The 27310-nt window shown below is 41.5% G+C and overlaps 1 protein-coding gene across 2 annotated transcripts in view; it reads left to right on the top strand.

Annotated features, from left to right (window-relative positions):
* Positions 1 to 27310, top strand: part of LOC127029051 (ras-related protein Rab-3C-like) — a 187423-nt gene that overhangs the window by 61224 nt on the left and 98889 nt on the right. The gene's annotated exons all lie outside the window — the stretch shown is intronic.

The raw sequence follows: 27310 nt of genomic DNA on the forward strand, positions 1-27310 counted from the left end.
AGCGGACTTGAAAGACATGCCAATGGAGAATGTGGACTGGGACCTGTTTGTAGATGGTAGTAGCTTTATGCGGGACGGAACATGGAAAGCGGGATACGCCGTGGTAACCATTAAAGAGGTAATTGAGGCTAAAGCTCTGTCATCTAATACGTCGGCCCAAAAGGCAGAGCTCATAGCCTTACTAAGGGCATTAGAATTGTCAAAGGACAAGACTGTCAATATATGGACAGATTCAAAGTTTGCCTTTGGGATAGTCCATGCTCATGGGGCCATTTGGAAAGAGAGGGGACTCCTAACTTCTCAAGGATCTCCAGTTAAATATGGGCCAATGACCCAACAATTGTTACAAGCAATTAATTTACCTAAACTAGTGGCCATCATGCATTGTAAGGCGCACCAACTCGGAAACAGTCCGGTGCATATAGGGAACCGAATGGCAGATAAAGCTGCGAAAGAGGCAGCAGAGAATAAAGTATTACTAGTTTTACCAGAAAAGGTCCAGAGGTTGGGACCTAGGAGTCCGCAGTATACACCAGAAGACAACCAACTGGCTAATTTATTGAAGGCAAATAAGAACCAAGAAGGGTGGTGGGTGACTCCTTCACATCAAGTAATAGTTACACAGGAAATTATGCGTGAATTTGCAAACAGACAACACCAAGAAACTCACTGGGGAATTGAGGCAATGGTGGAGGCATTAAAGACACAAGTGCTAAGTGTACGAATGACTGGGATAATCAAAAGCATAGTGAAGAAATGCGAATTATGCCTGAAGAACAATCCTCACTCGCCCCAAAGACCTTTATTAGGGGTGACGAAGAGAGGAAACAGTCCAGGAGACTATTGGCAAATAGACTTTTCTGATCTACCACGGCAAAATGGATATCGGTATCTTTTAGTGATGATAGATACTTTTTCACGCTGGCCGGAAGCTTTCCCTTGTCGCACCAACAAGGCAAAAGAAGTAGCAAAAATATTACTTAAGGAAATAATACCAAGATTTGGGGTACCTATAGGGCTGTCTTCAGATAGGGGCCCACACTTCATAGCTGAAGACAGCAGAGCAATCAGGGATACAGCAGAAAATAGTTGGCTCAACAAAATTCTCCAAGAATTAAGCAGATGATCTCTAAAAGGATGGTTAGCTACATTGTTGGAAGGAGCAATTTATGTGATTATAATTGTAGTTATTATAGGGATCTGCATAGGTTGTGTTAAGAGAACCATTGAGAAAAATATATGGAAGTAGTAAGAAAATCTAACTACTTCCAAAGGGGGGAATTGTTACCAAAAGACTTAGACAATTTGATGAAGAGCAGGCCCCTTTGTGTAAACTTTGTACAGATAGAGCAAGCAGGCTTGCATACCAGAAATGAGCAAATCTGTGTACCAAGGACAAGTAGGCCTGCATACCAAAGGATAATATGTGCCAAAAGGGCAAGATATTCCTCCCTATCAGTATTGATATATTGTTGTGCCCCTGATTCTGCTGACTGAGTTACAAAACAGACTGAGTTACGATTTCCTTAAAGAACTGCCAGAGACCACCAGAGACCCTTGTATAAAGGTAGTTTTATAACGTATTAGCATATGCATTAAGTAGGTAGACACTTCTCGGAGATTATACGAATATTCATTTCTTTCATGTATATAATGAGTGTGCTTTTGTTCTTCAGTGTGCATGTTAGGAGGAAGAATCCCCCATGCACCCAGCGCTGCAATAAATCAATGTCGACTTTCTAAACTATCATTTGGTTTGGAGAGTTTTCCTGGTTACAATTTTCAGTAACACCTTGCTTTCTAAACTCCTAATGGAGCTTAGGTGCGGCTAGATCCAAACTTAGTCTCAGACCTGGTCAACGGTTTCTATCTAAGAGATTCAAAGGGTAAGGAAAACCTCCCGTTGAGTCACGAGGTTCAGAATGGACCCCCTTGCTTTCTAAACTCCTTCTCAGAGAGGAGTCCAGGTGCAGCTGGATCCAATCCTAGTCCCAGACTTGGTCAATGGTTTATGGCTAAGGGAATTATATGTGCACAATCAATCCTTTATATCACTTAGGATTTCAAAGTTTAGCATGCTATTAATCACTTACCGATCCGTCCAGGTGTCCAGTGTTAGTTCGCTCCGAAGTTCGAGCCCTCGGTTTCCCGAAACAGACTCTCAGGCATCGAGTCTTATAAAAATAAATAATTTAATAGAGTGGTACAGCAGCAGGGTCAGTTCGAGCTGGGTGCCCTCGAAGGGGAGGGGGAGGAGAAGGAGAGGAAAGAAGGAAGGAAAAAGGAAGGACGGAAGAACCGGAACAAAGAAATCCCTGGGCAATTATACCCTTATAGACTATTCACCCGCCCCTCACGCATTCTTCACACTCTCTTCGCGCGTCTTCCACACACCCTTTGGTCCAATAGTGATTCTGGCCTGACACCTTCTGACTCCTTATTGGATTCCTTCACTGTCTCCAGACAGGCCATTCGTTATCTTGTCGAGTTGCAGGTGCTGTTGACAGTTGTAGCCTTGAAGCCTCCTTATCTTCTGATTTACGCTGGCTCTGGAGGCCCCTGTTTTGACTAAGGAGGTACACGTTCAGTAAATCTAAGTGAAAGTTTACAGCTTGCGGCCTAAGGCTTCAGCAAATCTAGCTACTCATGCTAAGTAAGTAAAGCTAAGCAAACAGCATACTAAATCACACAACATTATAACTCTAAGTAAGTGATTCATTCTATTTAAAACTTACTTATTTAAGCTAAACGACTAATATCTCTTAACATTGAGAGGCGTCCCTGCTCAAGGGGAGAGTTGCCTGGCGTGCAGTCCAGTTGCCGTCCAGGGAGAACTCAAATTGGGCTCATCCAGCGATCTGTCGTTGGTAAAAGATCTCATTGCTGGAGATCACCACCATGCAGCCACGCTGCCTAGCAGGGAGAGCTCAAAGAAAGCTCACTTAGGCTGTCATATTTATGGGATAAAGTGGTTGGCTCGTAGTCAAATTGCATACAATGGGAGAGGTATGCATGAGACAACTTGTACCCACAACTTTCACTGTGTCACTCTGCTCCTTTGTGGGTTTCCTAGAGGACTTCTTGGCCTGGTTATGGCTCAGGCCTTTACCTCCTTTGGAGCCTGTACCAAACTGCTGCTGGTTTGGTTAAGGGGGGGTCGAGTGCATCCGTCACATTGGTGAGCAATTGTTTTCATTTGCATCACTTGTCTTTCTTGGGTTTTATTTCTCTCTCTCTGTTATTTTCCTTTTCATTACAATTTATTATTATTATATTTTATTTCAATTAATAAACTGTTTTTATCTCAACCCATGAGTTTTCTCACTGTCATGGTTTAACTCCAGCCAGCAACTAAGCACCACGCATCTGCTCACCCCTCCCCCCTCCCAGTGGGATGCAGAGGAGAATCAGGGAAAAAAAAAAGTAAAACTCGTGGGCTGAGATAAGAGCAGTTTAATAACTAAAGTAAAATAAAATATAATACAAACTAATAATAACAATAATATAATAATAATTGTAATTAAAAGGAAAATAACAAAAAAGAGAGAAATAAAACCCAAGAAAAGACAAGTGATGCACAATGCAATTGCTGACTGATGCCCGAGCAGCAATCCACCCCTCCCGGCCAACTCCCCCCTGTTTATATACTGGGCATGACATTCTGTGGTATGGAACATCCCTTTGGCTAGTTCAGGTCAGCTGTCCTGGCTATGTCCCCTCCCAGCTTCTGCTGGCAGAGCACGGGAGACTGAAAAGTCCTTGGCTTAAGATAAGCGCTACTTAGCAACAACTAAAACATCAGAGTGTTATCAACATTATTCTCACACTAAATCCAAAACACAGCACTGTACCAGCTACTAAGAAGAAAATTAACTCTATCCCAGCCAAAACCAGAACACTCACTTTTACTCTTCTGATTCTCTCCCCCATCCCACTTGGGGGGAGTGAGCAAGCAGCTGTGTGTGGGGCTTAGTTGCCGGCTGGGGTTAAACCATGACAGTCCTTTTTGGCGCCCAACGTGGGGCTCGAAGGGTTTGAGATAATAACAGATTTGATCAGAGCGTATTAGAAGGGATTTATATCTGTTAACAGTTGCTGATCACGATATTGATTCATCTGTTCTCGATATTAGTTTATCATGTGATCTGTGCCATGCTCTTTTTTTTGCTGTACATGTTAAAGATTGGTGTTGGCTTTTGCAGTTTGCTGTGCTCTGTAGTGATTAGTGATGTTTTGCCTGGGAGATTTGTTATTAAAACACTGACCTCGAGCTTAATCTGGTATTTGGGCTCTGTACTGAAGCCATTACTGTACTTCGGGTACCATCGCATGGAGACAATTAACAATTATATTTCTTCCTCTGAGTGGTTTTTTTGTGGAGGAAATACAGAATGGCACCTTCACCACCTTCTTCTGTGATGTTTTCTCCCTCGTTACAATAAATTTTCAGTATCTTGAACATCCTTGGGTAGTTAAAATACTTCTATTGGTATTTCTTAGGAATATTGCTTCGGTTTTGTCTAATGTTAACAAGCCATTTAGGAATATGACCCAGGCTCCGCGACAGTATGGTCACGGGTCACAAGGCATGTGGGAGAATGTGGGCAGGTATCTAGAGAACTTCTCACCTCCAATGGTCTGGAACTTCACTCTCGAACAACTGCAGGATCCTGATGAAGTGATAGAATGTTTGAAAGAGAAAATGCCATGGCTATTCCAAAGAGGCACAACTTATCGCACTGTGCTGGGCCCTGGCCAGCATCTACCAAACACTGCTCAATATTATGCAGCACCCTCAAGGAGAAGAGAGGGTCTCCGGATCTGAAAACATACCAACAGACACTGTGGCTAAACCAGACACTATATCAGTTGCCCCTATAACTAAAAAGAAACAATGGAAGCGAAAGTCAACTCGTTTAGTAAGGGATGAAGAAGCTTCATATATAGGAATAGGAGGAGGAAGAGACTGAAATCATAAATGAGATGGAAACCACCTGATCCCTATCCCTAAGTGAGCTGCGAGCTATGCGAAAAGATTTCAGCCGTCAACCAGGCGAACTAATTCTCAGCTGGTTACTCTGATGCTGGGATATTGGGGCCAGTAGTCAGGAATTAGAGGGTAAGGAAGCCCGGCAGCTGGGATCCCTTGCTAAGGATAAGGCCATTGACAAAGGGATTGGAAAAGGGGCAGGAGTCCTCAGTCTTTGGCGGCGACTCCTGTCGAGTGTGAAGGACAGGTATCCCTTCAAGGAAGAACTTGCAAATTCCTAAAGCAAGTGGACCACCATTGAGGGAGGTATCCAGTATCTGAGGGAATTAGCCATGGTGGAGGTGATCTATAACAACCTGGATGATCAACAGAACTGGTTCTAGGATTGAGCCCTGAGGAACACCGCTGGTGACTGGTCACCAGCCAGATGTAGCCCCATTCACTACAACCCTTTGAGCCCTGTCATTCAGCCAGTTCTTCACCCAGCGCACCGTGAACTTGCTCATCTCACAGCTGGACAACTTGTCCAGAAGGATGCTGTGAGGGACAGTTTCAAAAGCCTTACTAAAATCCAGAAAAACTACATCCACTGCCTTCCCTTCATCCACTAGGCGGGTGACCTTATCGTAGAAGGATATCAAATTAGTTAATAATTATAAATAAATAAATATATATTTCTTTGAACTGTTGTTGACACCACTGTTGTTCACCACTCTGGGGAAAAAAAAAGGATATTGGGTTTTCTAGCAAGATTTTGACAAAAGTTGACACTAAATACTAGTTTTGAGCCTTCCTAAATGTTTTGTAAGATCATAAGAATGACTATTGCATCAGACCAAAGGTCCAGCTAGTCCAGTAATAGATGCTTAAGAAAAATGGCTGAAGAACAGGTAAGGGTATTTCTACATAAATACACTGTAAATGCTACCTGTCTTCTAGTTTATCCAGGCATGTGAATTTGCACACTCACACCTACCTACATGCCTATGATTTTCTCACAAAGGTTACAGTTTGCACAGGAAAGTCTGTTGCAACCTAATTGGTAGGTGACAAGTGTGCTGAAGTTGTATTGTCTTCAAGAGGTTGGAAAGTAAATCTCTAAATATTTAAGGCCTAAGTATGCAAATTATTTAGGCATTTAAAAACAGAGTGCATCCAACAAATCCCCCTAAATATATTTAGTAGCTTTATATATTTGTACTTTGATAAAATCAGGATCCAACTTAATGACCACTCCTTTTGAAGACTTTTGTCAGAGGTCTTTACACCTAGGGCCAAATTCTTATGTAACAAAAACTTATATAGCTTTTTTATATCAATGTGATGTTGTAATACTTTAAAAAAATAAAAATAAATGTCCAAACCCATAAAATAGCTTTGCACTGATCAAGGAAGTAACATCACTGCATTTTGTTTAGTGCTGGATCATAAACTGTCTCTGCTTACAGATTGTCAGTGGGGGTGTTCAGTGTTCAGGTTACAATGATACTGGAAACTTATCTGTTAAATAAAACTTGCTAATTATTTCAGGATTTCTTTGAACAAAAACATATGGGAACAAAATGTGACCATTCCTGAGAGAGTAATAGAATGAGATAATGTGTTTTTAATTCCCCTTCCTATATGAACATATATACCCATAATGCTGGTACTGATACCAGCTACTGTACCACATCTAATGCACGGTGACCAGGACTTCAAAATAGCTGCCACATGTAAAAAGACTGAATTTCTCATTACTAAAAGAAAACAAGAAATATTAATAGGTCTGGCAATTATGCTTTCTGGTGAGACTGTGTTTTCTCAAAAGTTTGAGTTTGAAATTACAGAGTTCATTAGAATTGCTAAATATGATTATACATATACTAAACACATATCTCTCAACCAGTCTGAGCTAAAAAAGAAGAGAGATCAGGGGCCAAATTATAAAGCAATTTAGCTGAAATCTAGTTTGATTATGCCACTTTATGCCAGAACTCCCCATGAAGAGAATGCAAGTATAAGGGCACTGTACTTGAAATAATGTAAGATTCATAGATTAATCACATCTGACATATTTAACTTCTTTTTACAACTCTATCTTTAATAATTCACACTCTTAAACTGGAACAACATAAAGGTCATGGTTGGTTGATGTGTGTTAAACTATGTCAGCTGCTGAGACGTTTTCAGGGTAAATAAATATTTCCTTGTCAGAGTCACCTGTGCTCTCTTAAATCACATTTCTCTCATGAAATACCAGGACATGAGAGAAGTGTTCTAGGTATAAACTTTTGATGTCACCAGCCATAGTGCAGGGGTATTTACTGACTGACAAGCAAGAGAACATAGAGGCATTTAGTTTAAATAATATATTTTCCAGAAAAAAACCCACCCCAAATCATATAGTAGATTATATTCTTGTTTCTATTTGGCATTTTTAACCTTTTTTCCCTTTTTGAATAGATTCTAGCAGTGCTTACGGCTTATCTAAGAATTACATCTTGTTTTGATGAGACTTTTTTTCTTGGTGACTTCAATACAATTTAAAGATTCCCAAAGTTAATAGACAAATCCTATCTAGGTGTAGATAATTCTAGCAGCATATTGATGACAAAGGTATCTTTTTGTTATAGAGGACGTGTCCTCTTAATTTTTCCATGAGGAAACTAAAATAATTAAAAGCCAAAAAAATAGATTTTCTGGAGTCTTGTAAGAGTTGTTAATTAAAGATCAGCTTTGAAAGAACTAGAGAAAGTCATTCAAAGTCTAAAAGTCTTGGAGCCAGATTCTTGGTCTTTCATGAATCACCTTTGTGTCACAAGCTGTCTGGATGCAACGGTGGACTCCCATGCTATAAAAAAACTTCCAGCACCTGATGGCTGACATAATCTGTCCTGTGCCACCTTTCTCCATCTTTCCCTTTAACACAGAAGCATTTTGGACAGGTTCATCTGAATGTGTTGAAGACAACAGAACTGACCTGGAACATGATGTTCGTTAATGATTCTGGCCAGCTGACCACGCTGTATAATACCCATCATTTCAAACCTAAATTACTAATCACTACGATCAGACCCAAGAAAAAGCCAAGATGATGGGGAATTCAAAGATCTCACCCACAGTCACATATTAAGGGAGTATTTGGTGATGACAGACTGTTGGAGGGCAAAGGAGTTAAAAGTGGAAGAAAAGAGAATTTGATGGAGACTGTCCTGCAAACACAGCTCTCAGTAGTTCTGTCGGGGGAGGGAACAGCTCCCTGAAAGGCATGAAGGAGCTGCATTGCCAGTGGAGAAAAGGTGGTGGCATTGTGTGCCTTCGATACATCACTGGTGAAGTTCTCCAGAAAGCACCAGCTGCTTTTTCAGCTAAACCTTAAAATCCTAAAATACCTGCCTAAGGTATGATATACAAAGAGCTACCAGAATTTTTTCAGGTATCTATCTTTGATGTCTGCCCCAGAAGACAACGTCTGCCCCAGCCATAGAAAGAGGATACAGAAGTTACCTATAGATCACTGCACAAGGAATCTTCCAGACAGCTCTAAAGCAACATTATGTTGGCAAAGCAGGAGGAAACTGTTTTAGCACAGACCACACTGTAGTCTGGTACTTTTATTCTGCAGTTTTTTTAAAGCACTAAGCTGTGCCTTATACTAGCCCTCATGGAAGTTCTGAATGGGATTGAACTTCAGCCATGCCTGAACTCTTCCAGAAATATTGCATTTATAGTTTCTTGCTTAAAATAGGTAAAATGTGGCTTGTTTTGTATTGCAGAATGTTTCTTTTCCTTTTTATAGGTAATTGAGATTTAAAACATTTTTATGTAAAAAGCATGAGTTGATAGTAATTCTAATGAGCCTTTAAACGTATTTTGTAAACTTAATATTCTGCACAGAAATGCATTCTTTTACTCCTGGGAAGGTTTGGAAGGTTATTAATGTTTAATAGGAACATTCCTGCAATTTGTTCCAAATGAGAGAAACTTCACTGCATATTTAAACACAGGGATTTATCACAAGGAAAAGCAGAGGTGGAGAGAGAGAGTTTCTGGCAAGAGTGCTTGGTTTATGGCTTTAAAAGGTCCTTTGTACCACTAATTCACTTTTCTCTTGGAGTTGGAGAGTTGCAAAACTGTGCTCCTAAAAAAGGCCCAGAACAAGAATGTGCTAAGCTCAGTGGTGTCATGAGGAAAGAATTATGTTCATAGCTCTCAATAGCTAAGAGGTACTGTTAGCTAATCAGTGGACAAGGATTTGCATAATATTGTAACATGATGAAAGTATTATGCAAATTTTTGCAGTGCAATGAGCCACTAACATAGAGCTATTATCAAAATGGCTGGTCAAACTTTTCTCTATCCATGGAGCCCACCTCATCATGAATAATAAGGGCAAGTTAATTAAATATGAGTAATGAATATTAATAGAGAAAGCTGTCTTCAAGATACAGAATAGGACAGAATTATAAGGGAGAGAGAAAGCTGAAAGCTTATTACTCATATTTTATGAATAACAAGTTCAAGAGAGTAGTTAATCCAAAAGATTTATAAGTATATAATCAAAGTACAGAAACGGTAAGAGGGAGAAAGGTACTGTGGCATTCCAATACACCTGGACGTTGTTCTCTGTTTATGTGATAAGTCAGCTTGACTCTAAGTCTTTGAATTTATATTTTAGCTCAGTGTTTTTTCCCATCTCTGCTAAATGAAAGTCAAATGCCTTTAAAAAATGGTGGAAGATCAGACAAAGATGTAAAAGCTTTAGCACAGCTGTAAAAAAACAAAACCAAAAAACCTACCACATTTGTCATAGGGCAAGAACACACCTATTTTTAGGCTACCAAGTGCTTTGTGGATGGAAGAGCCAGTTTGAAACATCATCAAGTTGCAAATACCTTTAGCGGTCACCAAAGCCAAGTGTTTAGTGTCTACTTCATCTATGGATGAAACAGCTCTGCTTCTTATTTTCCTAATAGGCATAAGTCTCACAGCATTAGGATTGACTTTGTTGCAACCTATCCTCATCCCACTGTAAGCATGATGACCGCTGTTCGTTAAGTTTCAAAGGTACCAAGTAAATTCCTGGAGGTTAAGGAGACTTTCTGTCAAGTTTGAAGATTGTCCATAGTATGTTTGAGTGTCAGGTTTCTAAGATTACCGTTCCTTCTAATGTTATTATAGATCTAACATTCCTTTGTGTCCCTTTCACTCAAAAGCAGGTTGTTCTGATCCTTCCAAGCTTTGCCAGAATTCAGTGCCAGGTGTCAGCATTTCAAAATTATTTTGTTTTTAGTAAAAGTTTTATTCTTAGTACAGTAATTTCAGTCCATATTAAATGCCTTTTGTTTTTTCCTTATGCACTGGGCCGCATTTTTGGTCTCTAACTACAAAGATTAAAAAAAAAAAAAAAAAAGAAGTTGCTGTTCTTGTACAATCACAGGACTCTGGGAGCAGGAGCTTTAAAAATGAAATATGACAAAACTAAGAATATCACATGGTTTTCCAGTGCTGCTTCCTGTATGGTAATAGCTGCCTGTAGAACAAAGATCCTTATCATAGCTTTGCTGGTTTTGTTTGTATATAACATATTTTTTCAGAATGGCTCTCTGTTGTCTCATTTTTTTCTGAAAAATATGAGGAAATTTGTAGTCTGATTTACAAGTAATTAAAAATAATACAAATAATAGAAAGTCATTCAACTGATTTTTCCCTAGCTGTAGTTACAAGCTGGGCTCCAATATTAATTTGCCTTTTAATTTTACTCAGAAAAAAATACTTGCATTATTACATGAACTGCAAATTAGAATATTTTGTAAATTCATGATTTCCACTATACATTTTTGGAGCTGTACTTAATGTTTAAGTACATTCTTCATAAAATAAAAGAAAAAAAGATATCTTGAAAGTAAAACCTGAGCCTTTCCAGAAAGAGAAATCCTTCTTAAGACCTAACATGAAGTTTGGTTAAAATATAAAGTGGTACTTTAAGTAATCTATTTTACTTTTGAAGAGAATGCCAGGTCCCACTGATCTGACAGATGTTTTATAAAGTATGTTCAAAGATAGGGAAGAAGGACCAGAAGAATTGATCCTCACCTCCCCCAGAGCAGGACAGGCCACAATCAAAGTGAAGACAGGACAAGGAGAAAGTTGTAGCTTGTGGCAGGGAAAGAGAGGCCTGCACTAAAATGGCAGAGGGGCTCAAAACATGTATCCAGAACAGATGACAGCTGAGGTCAAGCTACACTGGGCTAGAAAGGAGGCAGTGATATCATGGCTTTGCTAAGCTTTGTGCTTTAGGAAGGCATGATAGCTGGACTGCAGAGAATGAAAGTTTTATGCGAGTCTTAAAAATAAAGGAGAGAGAAGAAAGAACAGGAAAAGAGAAAAATAGAAAATGTAAAAGGAAATGAACTTCAGGCACAGTCACCAGCTGCATGGATGGAGTGAGAGGAAGCAAATCTGGCAGTAAAGTACTTTTACAGCCCTGACTTGGACTTTCTGGGAGCCAAACTACCCCTCTAGGGTAAGCTCTGCCCCACCTTCTGCCTGCCAGGACAGCCCTCCCAGGCCCATTTTACTAGCTGCATTTGGAATAATGCCTCTCCCCGCTGCTCTGGCCCCAACTATTTCCAGCTGGCCCTGCCATGCTCCCATATCCCTCCCATACGATGAATGAACTGTCAGCTGTGATTTTGGGGTGAGTTCTAAGGACTAGCATACAGCTCTAGAAGATGTGTACTGGCAAGCTGAGTAGCTGGCTTTTCAAGCTCCAAATGTTTTTATTTTTTTTTAATATAAATATATATATATTTCTACAAACACATGCACATGCATACACACATATGTGCATAAAAGAACAGAATTCTAGGGAAACCAAAGCCATGAGAAGTCTGGAAAGAGCTGCTGACAGGAGATAGGTACATAAGCAAAGACTGAGTTGGCAATATGCAGTGTTACATCTTTTGTGCATACATTAGCTAAAGAAACTGTTTTGAACTGTGTTTTCCATTCCTAGTTGTAAATGTTCATATGTCTCTGTTTCTATGTGCCTAACACTTTCTGTTGGAAGTGCTGTTTGTTGAGAAACAGTGCTCCCAGGATAGTCAGCTCCTCCTGCTCCAGCAGCTTTCTTCCCTTTCCTTTCTTTGTGCCCTGCCCAGTTGCTTCTGCTATAGACCCACAGCTGCTCTTCCTGGGTGGCTAGCAGCAGGCTTCAGGTGGGTTTACCCCTGTCTGCCCCCTGTCTCAGAGGATTCTTGTAGAGGTTGTCCCTTGCCCCTCCCTGAACAGCTCTCTTACTGTTTTGGGGTTTTTTTTTGTCATACTTTTCTTTTTATCCTTTCTTCCCTGAGATCCCAGAGATCCCTGAGGAAGGATCAGACACATCTTTTATGCTGCTCTGAAAAGAGCCAGTTTAGATTTTCATTCACTTACTGCCTTGAGTCCTTTTATGTATCAATAGGAGAAATTAGAAAAATATAGAGTCTCTTTGATGGAGTATATAAATAACCTTTGGGAAGCAACAGCAGGAAAGAAACATGAAACTCATAAAGGGGCTGCAGTTCTTGACTGCTCTGCCAATTTTGTTTACCTTAACAGAAAATTTTGACCTGCAAAGTGAGAATTCACCCAATTCACATTTCTAATTTTATCTTTCTGTTTGCCTGTCTTCAAATGTTGTGGATGTGCAGCAGAGATATAGATGCTGTCCAATAAATCCTCCTCTACTGCTGCCAGTTTTTTGGCACATAACACAAGCTGTATTGTGATATGAGTAAAACTTGTAATGTGGAGAAATGGATCTAAAATGTTATTTGTATGTTTAGCATACAGGACAGAAATACAGATGCGCAGTCACTTGAGTGTGCAACAAAATCAGTTTGTGTTTTGCAGTATGAATTCCTTCATGACAGGCTCATTAAAAGTTCTTGCTGCCAAATGCTGTTTGCTTTCACCTTCAAAACCATCTGCATTAAAAATGAGTAACCCCACTTGGAAGTTATCTACATAAAGTATTGTTCCTGTCAGTGGTGCAGTACTAGGCAAGGGTAGGAGAGAGAGCACACACTCAAATGAATTCAAGAAGGGCCTGATTTAACATATTGCTCAAAAACATTGGTATAGTCTAAGCTAGTATGGCACATTCTGGATGAAGTCTAGCTTAGCAGGACTTGACAGTAAGGGGGATTTACTTCTGCTAAGTTAACTCAGCTAACCATACTTTACAAGCCTAAATAGTTGTTATTTTCAAGATTACTATCAGAACCTTGGTTTCTGTTTTGTGTTTTGAAACTTTCCAGCCCCATAAACTCTTAACTTCATGTGGAATATGAGTTCTTCTAGAATCAGCTAGCTCGCTATTTCTAAGCATTTCTACTTGCACAGATGGCTATTACATTATATCTCTCCATTCCTCTGTGAGCATTGTTGTCAGCAGCTGGTGCATTCCCCATACACTAAGGCCTTCAATGGTATGGCAGTTGCATGGTAATAATGAGAACCTGTAGGAAATTTCCCATAATGTTATTAAAGGGTGGTTTCAAGGGAGAAGCACATGACAAAAACCTGATTCACATGGTTACTATAAAAATAACTAGTGTATCTTCACTTTAAGCTTTATTGTACTGTCAAATTCACAGCTTTAAGTTTAACTCAAATGAACAGCCAAGGAAATCTAGAATTATCTATCTCCAGATCCTATTTGATACATATATGAGAAAGGACAGTTGGCCAAATATGTACCAGATTACTATCTTCACCCTGAGCCAGAAATAGATATTTTGCGCTCAGTCTATACTTCTACCATTCCTCTTTCACTGCCTACAGATATACATGCCCTATTCAAGATCTTTACCGGTCCTTTTGGCTATCAAATTTCTGGCAAAAAGCAATGAATTTTTGTAATATGAAATTATACATATCAGGATCTGGAGCATAAAAATGTTTGCAAATACCTAATTTCAATCATAGGTGAAAGAATTAAGAAAAAAACCCAAACAAAACATACTAGAGACATCAGAACACACAAGGCCAAACTGTGCAAGTCTCAGTCTTCCAAATACTCAGGACCATGGGCTATTAGCCAGCATGCTACATAAATTAAACCATTGTCATAAAATATGTTTAATATTAAAGTATTTGATGTTTCTAATGTGCTATTTCTCCTGACAAATGAGTTCCTTAAAGGTCACACAAAAAGGAGCTGTCTTTAGGGTATTTATGAATATATTCTAGTTAGAATACAAAGGAGTTGCTTATGAATGTGTGGAACACAAAAGTTTTGACAACATTGATTACTGACATTTGGATTCATTTCTTACATGATCATAAACACTCTACTGCAGAATTTCTATGTTAGGCCAATTAAAATTTCAGTTGCTTCCTTATAGGAAGTGAATTGAAAATAATACCAACAGGAATGTGATTATCAACATTTGAAACTAATAAACTCCACTTTATTCATGGTCATCCATCTATGCTATACACTGAAACACCACTTTAGAAAATCTTCTTTATTATCATCACATTAACATAGCATTAGCTACAGCCACATATTAGATACCTGTATTGAGAGCAACCCCAAATACCTGGTTCCTTCCCTGACTAACCCAAACCAAATGCCTAGGTCCAGAAGAGCATCTCCTATCCCAAAGTCAGTCAATGTTTAGAACCTCATCTGCAGCTTCATTTCCCTTTGTGTAAAATGATTTAAGAACTTTCATCTTGATTTGTCTTCCTTTACACTCATTTTTTTCTCTGTATCAAGAATGCCTAAGCCCATACTAACTCCCTTTAACACTGTGCAGAAAGTAGTTGGTGTCTTGGATAGGAAGACTCACTGACTTACTGCTTTATTGCTAGGGCTGTTCACTGTTATAAGTTTGTGGTCCAATAATTGAAATGGAACCAGTCCGATTATTTAAATCAATTTATTTGAGCGAGCAGCAGTAAGCAAAACAGCGCTGGGCGGCCGGGGAGTTTCCACTCTACCAACGGCACGCGCAAAATGGAGAAGGGTTCCCTTACTTATACAGTCTCTAGTCCCTGCTTCCGTGTTGGCTGGTATCGTTTGTGTTGTGTGTGCGCCTGCGCCGGCAGTTGCTAGGTGGTCGTAATCTGCCTCCTGGGGGTTGCTGGGATGAAGGCCGAAGTCTTCCTCAGCTGCCTTCTAGGTGACTTAGGTCCCGCTCATGTTCTTGTGAAATCACCTTTTCTTTTATCCGTTACTCAGTTGTTTCTTCTACCGAATATTTGGCTGTCCCTACCCCCACATGTCTTTAGATAACTAAGGAATGTTTCAATACTTGCAAGCGGACCCCCACATGTCTTTGGATAACTAAGGAATGTTTCAACACTTGCAAGCGATTTTCCCACAATGTTTGTGGGTATACATCAGCGAAAAAAAAAACCTTTCCACATGTCTTATACAAGCAAGATTTGATTAACAAACTCAGGGTTTTACTTATCACAATCCCCCCTTTTCCTTTTTATTATTTTGTTCATCAAATCTTTGAAGCTCTGCATAACTCAGGGCTAGTGTCTCTTCCAAAACAGCTTCCGGATTCACAAGTTCATATTTAGTTTTCATCATCATTAGGTGCGCTGCCTCTAGTCTACCTTTCACAATTCCAATTATCTTATTAAATATACATGGTCCAAAGGTTAGTCCTAAAATCAATAGTATTACTGGTCCTGCAATAGTGGATACTAGGGTGGTTAACCACGGAGAATGATTAAACCAGGATTCATACCAACTTTGTTGTGATTCTCTTTCCTTTCGTCTTTTTTCTAGGCCTTCCCTCAGTTTTGTCATAGTATCCCTAACTACTCCAGTGTGATCTGCATATACACAACACTCTTCTTGTAAGGCTGCACAAAGACCTCCTTGTTGTAAAAACATTAAGTCTAACCCTCGTCTGTTTTGTAATACTACTTCTGACAATGACCTTACAGACTGTTCAAGAGCAGTCATGGCTTTCTCTATTCTAGCTAAATCTTCATCTACTGCTATTCTAAGGGATTGAAATCCTTGATTTTGTTGTACTAGTGAGGCTATTCCGGTTCCAGCTCCTGCAGCTCCAGTGACCATAAGAATTGCCACGGTTAAAGCGGTAAAGGGTTCGCGCTTCTGTATGTGATGGAGTGAGGAGGCTTGGTTACTGTACATAAAGCTTTCAGGGTGATAAATTACCCTAGGTACTACAATAACTTGTATACAGAATTCTTTTGTCCAATCAAATACTTTTGTTGATAAACAGGGCGTGACTCCAGTTTGAGAGCAAACCCATTTTGCGTTTTCAGCTGGGAGTAACCAGTCCGCCTGTCTCCCACTTGGCCCTTGGACAGTTTTATTGCAAAGATGTTGTTTAGATCTAGGGACTGTACCTAGGCACCTTCCTTTTCCGGTGACTTGTGACACGGTAATTCCTTGTTTCCGAGTATCCCATAGGCATTCAGCCGGGTTGGTACCATTAGCTTTTCTATGCCTGTGATCTATTCCTATAGCTTCGTAATAAGGTGGGCGTATATCATAACATAACCAACAATGTTTCGTTATATTAGGATTGGTTGTATTTAGGACCTGAAAGCTTGCTTGCAACAGGTTCCATAACAGGTTGGTTTGTGGGGTAGGAGTCGGAGTTCCAGGTTCTGGCAGATTTATCTTGGTGTTATTTTCAGAAACAGATGGAGTTATTTCTGTTAAATCCGTTTCTCCGTCTGCAATAATAATAGAGTTCGGGCCAACTCCAGAGGGGGCCTGGGGTATTGGTTCTTTCTTAATTAGTATGAGCCCTCCCTTATCGGTTCCGGGTTCCGTGTACCTCACTCCCCATATTCTTCCAATTGTCCACCCAATATCCGTAGGTTGTGTAATATTTAGGAAAAGGTATTTACAGTTTCCACGTCCTTTCCACCCCTTCGGTGGGGTGCATCCATACGGACCCCACTGGACCCTTAGGTATTTATCTCTGCCACATCCCGGTATCCAACTAGGGGCTATGGTCTCACAACCCCAATAACTACAATAATATTGATTAGGGGAGTTACAGTACCCTTTTCCAGGATCTGAACTAGGGCACATATAGAATCCCATATATTCCCAACATCGGGTTCTCAGGACTAGCTGGCACAAAGAGGAATTAAAACTCGGTCCTCCAGATGTTATCTGGGTCACGATAACTGTCTGATCTTCGAATCGACTTAGGGTCCATTTAAAGGGTTGGTGTGGATAGCCATTAACATTTGTGCTCAGGTAACTTATCATAATCAGAAACATGGCATATCGAGAAGGGTGGAGACCCGACCAATTAGGGGCTACAATTTGTATTCCCAGGGCCCAATTGTTCTTAGTACAGTTGTCGTTTGATATATACTTGGTGGGATTTCTTTTATTATCCCTGAGGCAACTCTTCCAGCATCTTGGCGCAGTCCCACTCTGGGGTTTCCTTTCTCCACAGTCTTTTACCCCTCTGCCTCGCTCGTCGACCCGGTTGCTTCGAGTCACGAGGGGTACCATCTTCTCGGCAGCAGGGGTATTCTTCAGGAGAGTATATGCACCGTCTAGACACTTGCCTCCGTAGGTATGTTTCCCAGTTTTTTATTCTTTATTTCAGGTGAAACACACCGGACCCCTGTAAGGGTCTTACGACACTGTACCCTAATAATGTCAATCATAAATGGAATTGGTTCATTGGGGTGATAACAATAAAGTTCTGGATTTATGCCCTGCATAAATACTTCCCATCATCTGTTAGAATGTTTCCGAGTTATTCTTGAGATACTTTAATTTTTAAAGTTAATTCAGTGAGTCCACTCTCTTTACCCCAGCATATTTGGCATACCCCTCGAAGGGGAACCCCATAAAGGCAATGGGTCCACCACCGTTCTCGGCACACCTTACAGCTAAAACAAATAAAAGGACAACAATTACAGTTTGATACACCACATTTTACCTTGACGTCCTCAGTGCTAATATATTCGTATCCTGCTAATAGACTATGATTGCTTACGTGTTCCAAGATTATACATGTGTCCATTTATGATTTCCGAAGAGTCATCTTCAAGTCCCCAGGTGAGCTAGTGATTTCCCAAGAATGGTCTCTCAGAGGCCCCTTTACGCGGCTTGCATGGGTCCAGCCTTTTTCTGCCGTTCGAATGGCTGTTTCTGTGGTAAGTAAAACGAGATAAGGTCCCTCCCAACGAGGGATTAAAGAAGACTCTTTCCATGATTTAATTAGGACTTTATCCCCTGGCCTTATATTATGCATAGCTATATCTAAAGGAGGTCTTTGTGTTACCAGGCCTTTATTCCGTAACTGGCCTCTTCTGGCCATGAGTTGGACTAAGTATGGTTTTAATTGTGCACTTTCGATTTGGGGGTGATCATGGGGTATTTCTAAATCATATGGCATCCCATATAGCATCTCAAAGGGTGATATCCCTACATCAGTTCGGGGTTGTGTTCTTATATTCAATAATGCCAAAGGGAGGCACTTTACCCATGACATTTTAGTTTCTAGCATCAATTTTGTGAGTTGTTTCTTTATTTCTCCATTTACCCTCTCTACCTTCCCTGAACTTTGTGGATGCCAAGGGGTATGATATTCCCATTTCGTTCCAAGAGAAGAAAGAGCTTCCTTTGCTATTCTTGACACAAAGTGAGGGCCCCTGTCCGAGTCTATTACCTCTATTGATCCATATCTGGGGATTATGTTTTCCAATAGGGTTTTTACCACTGTCTGTGCTGTGGCTCTGGCTGTGGGAAAGGCTCCCACAAAATGGGTGAAATGATCCATTATTACTAAGAGGTATTTATATCGTCCTACTTTGGGGAGTTCGGTAAAATCTAGTTGAATTCTAGCAAATGGTCTGTGAGCCAATTCTCTCCCTCCCGGGATCCTTTCCCGTAATTGATGTTTATTGACCCTTTGACAAGTTATACATTCATTTACTATTCTTTTTGCTATATTATATACCCCGATACACATATATTTTGTGGCAAATTGATCCACTAGTGCCTGGGTTCCCCAATGAGTGGTTTCATGAAATTTTTGCATAATTTTCAAAGCTAGGGGTTTGGGGAGAACTTCTCGCCCATCTTGAAGCTTCCACTTTCCTTCTTCAGTTTCACTGATCCCCATTTTAACCATCTTGTCTTTTTCTTGTACTGTGAAACTGAGGATGGGATGTATCTTCCCATGTAGTGGGTAGTGGTCATACTTGGGTTTCCTGCTTTCATGAAACAAACATCTACACGAAAATGCATCTATCCCAAAATCCTCCCAACACTTATAGCACGGAAATTCTTCGTTATTCTCCCCACAATTTATACAATCCTCTCTGCTATTTTTAATTTGTATCAGCATTAAGGCTGCCCTCTTTGCTTCTTGATCAGCAAGGTTATTTCCTCTAGCTAGGGGGTTGAGTCCTTTCTGGTGTCCTTTTAAATGTACTACAGCGACACCTGCTGGCCCTCGTAATGCCTGTAAGATTTGAGTTATTAGCTCCTGATGTATGAGTCCTTTTCCTTGTGAGTTAATCAGACCTCTTTCTTCCCAAATTTTTCCAAATGTATGTACTACACCGAATGCATATTTTGAATCCGTAAATATGGTTCCAACCTTGCCTTTTAAGATCTGTAAAGCCCTCAATACAGCATAAAGTTCACAAGCTTGAGCCAACCAGTTAGGACTTAAGGGTCCAGATTCTATTATATTAAATGATTTTCCATCAATAACTGCAAAACCCGACTTCCTTTTCCCTTCAACTACCTGGGATGACCCATCCACAAAAAGCTTTTCTCCTTCTTCAAGTTCTTCCTCCTCTAAATCTGGTCTAATTTTCGTTTGCTCCTCGATATTACGGAGACAATCATGGCTGATTTTATCACTTGGTTCCCCATATAGAAATTGTGCCGGGTTTTGTAGATTTGTTACCTCCAACTCCAATTTAGGGGAAGAGATCAGAATGCCCTCATATTTTAGGATTCGGGCGTCTGTTATCCACTTATCATCCTTTTGTTGTAATATTCCTTGGATGTTGTGAGGAGATAGCACTCTCAATTCTCCCCCGAAAGTAATTTTATGTGTTTCTTCCACTAAAAGGGCCGCGGCTACTATTGCCTGTAGGCAGGTAGGCCATCCCCTACTTACGGGGTCCAGGGGTTTAGATAAAAATCCCACAGGCTTCTTTTTACCTGCCCAATCTTGAGATAATACCCCAAATGCTGTTCCCTCATCAACATTAATAAACAAGAAAAAAGGTTTCTTCACATCTGGTAGGCTGAGCACTGGGGCATTTACTAGATCAGCCTTTAAAACCTCTAGCTGCTTGTCGTCACTCTCCGTCCATTTTAGCAACCCATCTTTAGTCAGTTTGGCATAAAGGAATTTTACTTTCTTGCTGTAGTTCTCAATCCATTGTCTACAATATCCAAAGAGGCCTAATAATTGCCTGATTTGCCTTTTAGTTTTCGGGGCTTGTAGTGACAAGATAGCATTTACCCTTTCAGGATCTAATCTTTTAGTTCCTCTAGTTAATCGATGTCCTAAATACTTTACCTCCTCTTCGACAAATTGTAACTTTGATTTTGATACCTTAAGTCCTTGTAAACTCAGGAAATTCAGTAACTTAATACTCTCTTCCCTCACCTTCTCTTCACTTTTTCCAGCTAATAGCAGATCATCTACATACTGGACCATCGTGACCCCTTTTCCCACTTCATATTCCTTCAAAATCTGTTCCAGAGCTTGCCCAAATAAGTTCGGGGACTCAGTGAATCCTTGGGGCAGTACTGTCCATCTTAACTGTTGTTTTCTGTGGGTGTCCAGGTCTTCCCATTCAAATGCGAAATAATCCCGACTGTCCTCATGAAGAGGGCAGGCCCAAAAGGCATCCTTTAGGTCTATTACACTATACCATTGATTATCCGGTCCTAATTGACTTAGGAGAGTATGTGGGTTTGCTACCACCGGAAAGCGAGCTACTGTCCTTTTGTTAATTTCTCATAGGTCATGTACTAACCTATATTTGCCATCTGATTTCTTAACTGGCAAGACAGGAGTATTAAAGGGGGACATACAAGGTTCTAATAATCCCTTTTCTATTAGTCTTTGAATTTCGGGTTTTAGACCTATCCTCCCTTCTCTGGAGATGGGGTATTGCTTTATTCTAATCAGTATATCCGGATCCTTAATTGTTACCGAAAAGGGCTCAATGTTCAATCTGCCTATGGTTTCTGGAGTATACCAGACTTCAGGATTAATCTTTTGTTCATCCTCCACTCGCAGGGGACATAACTTAATTTTTATTTCTTCATTCTCAATTTCTAAACCAATTCCTAGTTCAGTCATTAAGTCCCGTCCCAACAGGTTATAATCTGCTTCTGGCATGAGTAATAGGGACCCCACCCCAATTTTTGTTTGTGTTTCAAAAATCACATCTTTTATTACGGGTACTCTAAAGGGCTCCCCCTTTGCCCCGATGACTTGTACTGTCATGGGAGATATTTTGCATCCGTGGGGCAATTTCTGGACAGTGGATCTCTCTGCCCCTGAGTCCACTAGGAACTCGATTTCTTGCTGCTGGGGACTTATCTTTATCAAGGGCTCTGTTTTCTCCCGGGTCCCCAGCAAATAGAGCCCCTGACACCCCTAGTCTTCCTTGAACATTTTTTCATCCGTAATCCTCTTCCTACAATCCTTCTTAATATGCCCTTTCCCTCCACAATAAAAGCAAATTACAACCCCTCGATCTTTTTCCCGTGGGGGATTCCGGGCTTCCCTTCTCACTCTACGATCCTCTGCTCTTTTTCCAGAAGATGGCGTCCGCTGTCCTTCCCTGACCGCGGCTACCAACATTCTAGCCTGTTTCTTATGGGTCTCCTCCTCCTCCGAACGTACACTTTCTGAGCCTCTCTCAGTAACTCATCTAAGCCCTTATCTTGCCAATCCTCCATCTTTTCCAACTTCTTTCTAATATCCGTCCAGGATTTGGCCACAAACTGTGTTTTCAACAAAGCTTGCCCCACCGGTGTTCCAGGATCTAATCCTGAATATAATTGAAGATTCTTTCTTAACCTTTCCAGCCACTCCGTGGGAGTCTCGTCTTTCTTTTGGTGTTCACTAAAAGCTTTGTTAATATTCTGTCCCCTGGGGACAGATTCCCTTATCCCTTGGACTATAATAGTCCTTAAATCCTGCATATGGCCCCTGTCTGCTTCGTTTTGGTTATTCCAATTAAGTTTCAGCAGGGGCCACTTGGTGTCTGCTACAGGACCTTGCTGATGCTGTTGGTCCCAAATACGCATCCCCGCTCGCCTAATCATTTCCCTTTCTTCTGCTGTAAAGAGGATAGCCAAAATGGCTTGCAATTCCTCCCATGTATAGATATTAGGTCCCAGGAACTGATCTACTCGTTCTGAGACTCCAAGGGGGTCTTCCAACAAGTTTCCCATTTCCTTCCTAAATTCCCTAACGTCCCCAGAGTTGAGGGGGATGGAAACATACCCCATACCAGGTTGTGCTCCTCCCATTGCAACCTCCCTAAGGGGGTACAGATTACTCCTGTCCTCCCTCATCCTAGCCCGACTCCGAGTAACTCGCCGAGTCTCGGGAGAGCTGTCGGGAGAGTTAGAGTCAGGGAGGTTGGGTGCCGTTGGGACAGGTGGAGGTGCAGGCGGGACATAAGGGGGGGATGAGGCAGGAGCCTCATCCTCCTCTCGGGGCTTTCTTTTATTCCCTTGTTTTTCTTCTCGTAAGGGGTATAGGTTGACCCTGGTTTCTGACTCTATCCATAGATGTGCATATTCACTCTCCTCCAGGCTAAAGGGTTCCTTCGAGTTCACATATATGTTTAAAGCTTGGCACACCCAATCTTCAAAAGACCCAAAAACTGGCCAATATAGGTGGTCTCCTCTAATTTGTTTCCCACCCCAAACTTCTATACAATAATGTATCATTTTAACTTTATTTTTACCCTTCCTAGAAGGGTAATCATCCCAATGTTTAATCATCAACCCCAACGGGCTATCTGGCGGTATCTGGGGTAACCTAACGTTAGGCATTATCCCACCCATGGGACCAGAAGACTTGCTCTTCTTCTGTCCCATCTTCCAGAGTGCCCTCACACACACACAATTGTTCCCCCTCCTCGTGGCCCAGTCCCTCACAGGAAATGGGAAACGCACTACTAAGGGGTCCGCACTCACTTCGTCCTTGAGCGGACGTCTCACACAGACGCACTCCGGGATACCCAGCCCCAACCGAACGGATCACCGGCCTATACTTACTCACTCCTGAGTCTTCGTTCGGATCTTCGTGCACAAAGTTTACGGGGTTGCTGGCGTTTATTTGCTTTACTGCTGAATTTCGGTTCGTCGGTAGAGGCTTTGGATGGAAGAATCTCAACAGGGGCCGCTTCTTCAGCGGGGCGCCTCCCCCGTAGGGTTTTTCCTGCCAAATTGCTTCTATCCGAGTCACGGCACCAAATTGTTATAAGTTTGTGGTCCAATAATTGAAATGGAACCAGTCCGATTATTTAAATCAATTTATTTGAGCGAGCAGCAGTAAGCAAAACAGCGCTGGGTGGCCGGGGAGTTTCCACTCTACCAACGGCACGCGCAAAATGGAGAAGGGTTCCCTTACTTATACAGTCTCTAGTCCCTGCTTCCGTGTTGGCTGGTATCGTTTGCGTTGTGTGTGCGCCTGCAGTTGCTAGGTGGTCGTAATCTGCCTCCTGGGGGTTGCTGGGATGAAGGCCGAAGTCTTCCTCAGCTGCCTTCTAGGTGACTTAGGTCCCGCTCGTGTTCTTGTGAAATCGCCTTTTCTTTTATCCGTTACTCAGTTGTTTCTTCTACTGAATATTTGGCTGTCCCTACCCCCACATGTCTTTAGATAACTAAGGAATGTTTCAACACTTGCAAGCGATTTTCCCACAATGTTTGTGGGTATACATCAGCGAAAAAAAAAACCTTTCCACATGTCTTATACAAGCAAGATTTGATTAACAAACTCAGGGTTTTACTTATCACATTCACTTGTCACGGTTTAGGCCCAGCTGGCAACAAAGCACCACACAGCCGCTCGCTCACTTCTCCCCCCCGGTGGGATGGGGAGGAGAAAATACAATGAAAAGGCTCGTGAGTCGAGACCAGGACAGGGAGGGATCACTCACCAGTTATGGTCACAGGCAAAACAGACTCGACTTGGGGAAAAAAAGGAAATCAATTTAATTTTTTACCAATCAAATCAGAGTAGGATGATGACAAATAGAACCATATCTTAAAAACACACCTTCCCCCCACCCCTCCCTTCTTCCCAGGCTCAGCTTTGGTCCCAATACCTCTACCTCCTCCCCCCTAGCAGCACAGGGGGAACAGGAATGGGGGTTGCAGTCAGTTCATCCCATGCTGTTTCTGCTGCTCCTTCCTCCTCAGGGGGAGGACTCCTCACACTCTTCCCCTGCTCCAGCGTGGGGTCCCTCCCACAGGGGTCAGCCTTCCACAAGCTTCTCCAACTCAAGTCCTTTCCATGGACTGCAGTTCTTCACAAACTGCTCCAGCATGGGCTTTCCCACAGAATCACAGCCTTCTCCGGGCCCAGCCACCTGCTCCTGCATGGGGTCCTCCACAGACTGCAAGGGAATCTCTGCTCCACCATTAACCTCCATGGGCTGCAGGGGGACAGCCTACCATCTCACCACAGGCTGCAGGGGACTCTCTGCTCTGGCACCCCTCCTCCTTCTCTGATCTCAGTGTGTGCATGGTTGTTTCTCTCACATCCCACTCCTCTCCTCACTACAGCTCCTCTTCTTCCTTCTCTCTCAGCAGTCTTTTCCCCTTCTTAAATATACTATCACAGAGGCACTACCATCATTGCTGATTGGCTCAGCCTTGGCCAGAGGCGGGTCCGAGTTGGAGCCAGGGAAGCTTCTAGCAGCTTCTCACCATTGCTAATTGGCTCAGCCTTGGCCAGAGGCGGGTCTGAGTTGGAGCCGGGGAAGCTTCTAGCAGCTTCTCACAGGAGCCACCCCTGTAGTTCCTCCCCTGCTACACAAACCCAACACATCACTCTTATCTGCAGACAGGCTTCAGTGGAAATCACCCGCAGCAAAATAAGGTTTGCTTCAGTAGCAGTGGGCTCCTGCTTGTCATACCATACTTCCAACCATATATGTCTCTGACAAGCAAGCAGATAGATAGACACTGACAAAACTTGTTTGAAAATCATCTCTCTTCTGTACAGAAAGGCTGTGTTGTGTGCTTGCTGTAGGCCATATTTTCCTTCTGTCCCTCCCAGCTCTTTTCTCTAATATCAAATCAAATAAATTAAGCTAGCAAAACATGTGAGAGTAAAGCTTATTTCATAAAATAAATACAAAGAAATGATTTTAAATAATGACAGGTGATATTTCTTCTGCTAATAAATGATTTTACTCAACATTTCAATGATACTTTCCTCTTATTTACAGACTATGACCTACTGAGAAAGAACTGACCTCTGAGTATTAGAATATGCACAGGCTTAGCGCAAGAGTCTTAATACCTTAATATTCAGTAATACCACCAGAAAATTTGGGAGCAGTTCTGTTAATGCAGCTATCTAGCCTCCAGACCACAGTTGGTATAGGCTTGGCCAGCTCAGAGTATAAGCAGAAAAAGTTTAGGTCTGTCTGGCCTTTCCTGCAAAGACATAGTCTAACCTCCTGTGAGACGTATTAGGATCTAACTTCTACATTAGCTTTCTGTCTTGGATCACTGAAACTACATCAAAGCAGTAGCAGCTGTAATCCAGAATGAACTGAATCCATATATTTTACCTAAGACCTTGTTTGGTTTCAGTAACTGGCTTTGTTATGTTTCTTATTCTGCAAGTGGTTTCTGATGTATGTAGAATCTCCTTTTTTTACTTTATTAGTTTATGAGATGAATGATTGTTGTGGTTTAACCCCAGCTGGCAACTAAGCCCCACACAGCCACTCGCTCACTCCCCCTGCAGTGGGATGGGGGAGAGAATCGGAAGAGTAAAAGTAAGAAAACTCATGGGTTGAGATAAAGACAGTTTAATAGGAAAAGCAAAAGCTGCACATGCAAGCAAAGCAAAACAAGGAATTCATTCACTACTTCCCATCGGCAGGCAGGTGTTCAGCCATCTCCAGGAAAGCAGGGCTCCATCATGCGTAACAGTTACTTGGGAAGACAAAGCACCATTTCTCTGAACATCCCCCCCTTCCTTCTTCTTCCTTCAGCTTCATATGCTGAGCATGACGTCATATGGTATGGAATATCCCTTTGGTCAGTTGGGGTCAGCTGTCCCAGCTGTGTCCCCTCCCAACTTCTTGTGCACCCCCAGCCTACTCATTGGTGGGGTGGTGTGAGAAGCAGAAAAGGCCTTGACTCTGTGTAAGCACTGCTCAGCAATAACTAAAACATCCCTGTATTATCAACACTGTTTCCAGCACAAATCCAAAACATAGCCCCATACTAGCTACTATGAATAAAATTAACTCTATCCCAGCCAAAACCAGCACAATGATATATGTGTAAAGAAGAAGGCCCACTTAATCTATTTTTCTCTTATTCACAAGGCAGTACTACTAGCCCAGGAACCATTTCAGAAAAAAATCCAAATAAAACATTATCTATCACTGGTTATTTTTTTCTCTCTGTAGGAAGGCAAATTAAATAAATTTGTCCATATTGTAAACTATTTCTTATCCACTCAAAAAATCTGAAATAATGAAGTTAAGTTTCAAAGACTGTTAAAATTGAATATGCACAGATGATCTGTTAGACAGTTACAGGATTGCACTGAAATGTTACATATGTTTCATCTAAAGCTTTTAATGTTTATGGTTTAAAAATGTTAAATAGGTATGTTGGAACAAAAAATAGTTATGCATTTCTTGTATTTTAGTTATTGCTGGTGTCTCACAATCTTAGTACAGACATGGGTGGTTATTCTAGGCATTGCATATAAATGCAGTAACAGGTAGTTCCTGCCCTGAAGATTTTTTAATGGAAATAAGTAAAGCAAGGAGTAGGAGAAAGGAAGACTTACATTTCTCACTTTAAAGGCAGGAGGATGAGATACAGAGAATGAGGGAGAAAACTGGTTTGAGGTAAGGGATTGCTAGCAAACTCCCAGGCAGGAGCAGGAGACAAGGTTCTCACCCAACTCTCAGGTTGTTGCATGACATGAATCAGTGAATGACTCCTGTTATATGACCTGACACAGGGCCATGCCTTTCTGCTTCTCTCCACTCTCACCTCATGACAGAATGGATGTGTCCCTCCTATTATGATCCAGTGTAGAATTCTCCTTTTTCCTGTTATTC

This window comes from Gymnogyps californianus, unplaced genomic scaffold (genome assembly GCF_018139145.2).
Source record: "Gymnogyps californianus isolate 813 unplaced genomic scaffold, ASM1813914v2 HiC_scaffold_66, whole genome shotgun sequence".
Lineage (NCBI taxonomy): Eukaryota > Metazoa > Chordata > Aves > Accipitriformes > Cathartidae > Gymnogyps > Gymnogyps californianus.